Source organism: Lolium perenne, chromosome 4 (assembly GCF_019359855.2).
Source record: "Lolium perenne isolate Kyuss_39 chromosome 4, Kyuss_2.0, whole genome shotgun sequence".
Taxonomy (NCBI): domain Eukaryota; kingdom Viridiplantae; phylum Streptophyta; class Magnoliopsida; order Poales; family Poaceae; genus Lolium; species Lolium perenne.
Window position 1 is genome coordinate 234,779,499 of NC_067247.2, and position 2,810 is coordinate 234,782,308.

At 47.0% G+C, this 2,810-nt stretch overlaps 1 long non-coding RNA gene across 1 annotated transcript; it reads right to left on the reverse strand.

Annotated features, from left to right (window-relative positions):
- Positions 1 to 259: 259 nt before the first annotated feature.
- LOC127332570 (uncharacterized) lies at positions 260 to 2,522 on the reverse strand. Its single transcript, XR_007870533.2, has 4 exons — positions 1,901 to 2,522; positions 1,019 to 1,519; positions 841 to 921; positions 260 to 739 (listed from the first exon to the last, which is right to left on the reverse strand). It is a non-coding gene; the product is annotated as an uncharacterized lncRNA (long non-coding RNA).
- Between the last annotated feature and the right edge of the window lie 288 nt (positions 2,523 to 2,810).

Consider the following 2,810-nt stretch of genomic DNA (forward strand, 5'->3'; position numbering starts at 1 on the left):
AAAATACTCATGTTCCAGAGGGGTAACATCAGGCATGTATGGAAAATATATTGTTTTCTTATCCGTGGAGGAAGAAAACAGATTGTTGTCTGTTGAACTGCTATCCTGACTATATAGTTTTAGAAGCGAGAACATCAAGCCATGCAAGCTCTCTATCTGTAAGCCTGAAGCTCAACTTCAAAGCTCAGAACTCCATAACATTTGCATAAGTGAGCAACATATCCGTTGATAAAAATTATATAATGGCATCACAACTCAATTAGTCTTCCCATGCTCGATATCTCACGCAAAGGAAAATGCTTGTTAATACCTAAGCAAATTAAGTGCTGTAATGTAATCTTCAGTAAATACATATTCTAAGACACCTCGACCGAACGGACTGGGATGGCTTGAATTGATGACGTTGATAGAGGCAGTGACTAAGATAACAAATGAGTCGTCTTAGCTGAATCAACAACAATATAATTATTTCCATGGCTAAGGCGCAAAAGAATGTACAAACATAACAAGCAATTGAGACATGATGTGTGACCACCTGACAGAAAAAGCGCAAATAAAGAAAATAAAAACTCACCCGTGATGCCTTGGGCATCCAGAGTTTTATGTGGTGCACCCCCTCTGCTCGAACTACCCCCAGTATCTGAACTTTCTCCACTGCATACATAGCCCGGTCCATTTCGAGGTGACATGCCATCATTTTCTCGCGTTATTTCTTCCGAGTGACTTCCATCAAGCTGACCTGTTGGTTCATCAAACGCATCGACATGGCAGTTCATTCATCAACCAAAGTTTCACACCAATTCACAGGGCATTCAACAAAGACACATTTAATATACTAACCTTTTATATCGCCATTGTTAATGCTGGAGAGGCCTGCTCCATCTCTGCCATTCACTGGTGTATCTCCATCCGAACAATCCTCTACATTTTTAAATAATTTTTAGTGGGGAAACCTTTCAATGTTCAAAAGCTCAGTCTCACTAACGCAGCCCACATTGCTCTATCAACAAAAAGTTACCTGGCTTTGTTGCTTCGTGTGTTTGTTCAGATCCTCTGTGAAATGAATTTTCTTAGGTTTTTTCTAATAAGATTAATTGCACCTTTTACACCCCTCCTTAGTCTACTGCCTCACTGGCACCTCCAACACCAGGAGCAGCGACATTGTTTCCAAAAACACCTATATCTATTCACCTTCCATGATTGCACAGGGACAACCTCTTGAATATTGTCTTGAGCCCTGATATCATTTTGCTCCACGATGGGGACTACCTCTTCTAGGTTATCTGGTTGCAAATGAGTACTCCTACATTGCTGCTTGGCAGATGGTAAGCTATCACATAATTAACTTCTTCATTGATCATGTCTGATGTAGGTGTCACCATGAATCAACTAAGACAGGATTGTCTTCATTATTTTTTCACAAACACTGCAGAGAAGTCAGAACAACTACAAACCATTATACGTTTAGAGCTGGCCTATTATCCTTGTGAGTTTCTCGTCCCAGATATGTCAGCATTCCCTGAAATTACAGGACCCATGTAAAGCCACAACAATTGTCACGGCATTTCATAAAGTAACATCTTCAGATACATTAAACACACGCATGAATAAATGATCTTCCCATCCGTCAGGTACATGACGAATGTAATCTAATATGATTAACAGCTTTCGCATCATGCAATTCTACAAACGCATTAACCTTTCTACAGCCCTTCTTCGCGCCAGTCTGGATCATATGGAACAGGTTTTACTCCAAAAACATAAAGCGACATAATAATATATTCAGATAAAAGGTACAGTTTCAGTTAACTCGCTGAATTTCTTCCATCTAAATCTTGAGGCTGTTCTTTTGTACAGGAGAAGGGAAGAGGGAAAAGGAGAGAGAGGAGGTGCGGGGTACCTGCTCCTCGCCCGTCGTCCAACAGCCGGAGGAGGAAGGACGCGAACGGACCAAACAGAGGAGGTGAGAAGGCGAGTCTGACTGTCCGTGTGCAGCTCCGCTGCCATTCTCCTCTTTCAGAAGAAGTGTGTGAGGATCCCGTGGAGGACGACGCGCCCACGTCCGATGCATCGGCGGCAGCGTGGCGCGTCGTGGAGGAGACAGGCGGCGTTGTCGCAGGATGGGTCGTCAGTGAGGGTGGAAGCGAGGTTGAGGAGCCTTGGCGCGTGGGCAGCTGCTCGTGCGGTGGAGGCCAGTGGCGGCAGGGGCGCTAGCGGCCAGATGGTTGCCATGGCGGGCGCGGTGGGAGATGTGGTAGACAGCGATGAGAGAGGTGGTGGAGGCGGCGTGGCGGACGAGGGAGCCGGAGGCTATGGTGCGGGGAGCGATGTGCGGGTATGCGTGAAGAAGCAGGATCTGCTGGTATGCGTGGTTTTCGGGAGGGACGAAGGATAGCACGACGAAGCGAACGATGGACGAAACGTACCACGTATATTGCCTGATGACGGAACACCTTCTCGTTTTTTAATAAGTAGTAGAGATTTCATGAGTTTCAGGACCGTTTCAGACATCGTCGGTGACTTCTGGGGTTATTGATGCATTTCACTCTAGATCGTGCACCCGCACCTTATCATCATCTCTCCCCCACGGGCTTCCCTGGCCACGAACAATACCCTCTCACTTTCTCAGATCAACATGGGGAACCAGCGCGCGAGGTCGCCGTCGCTGAGGGCGAGCGCGGCCGCGTGGATACCACCGCCATCTAGAACTGCTGCGGGGAGGTCCGAGGTCATCGCCGCTGAGTACCGCCACGAGGAGGTGCCAGGCGGGTGGTGGAGAAACTCCTCGCCAAGCTCCGCCGCAGAGAGTC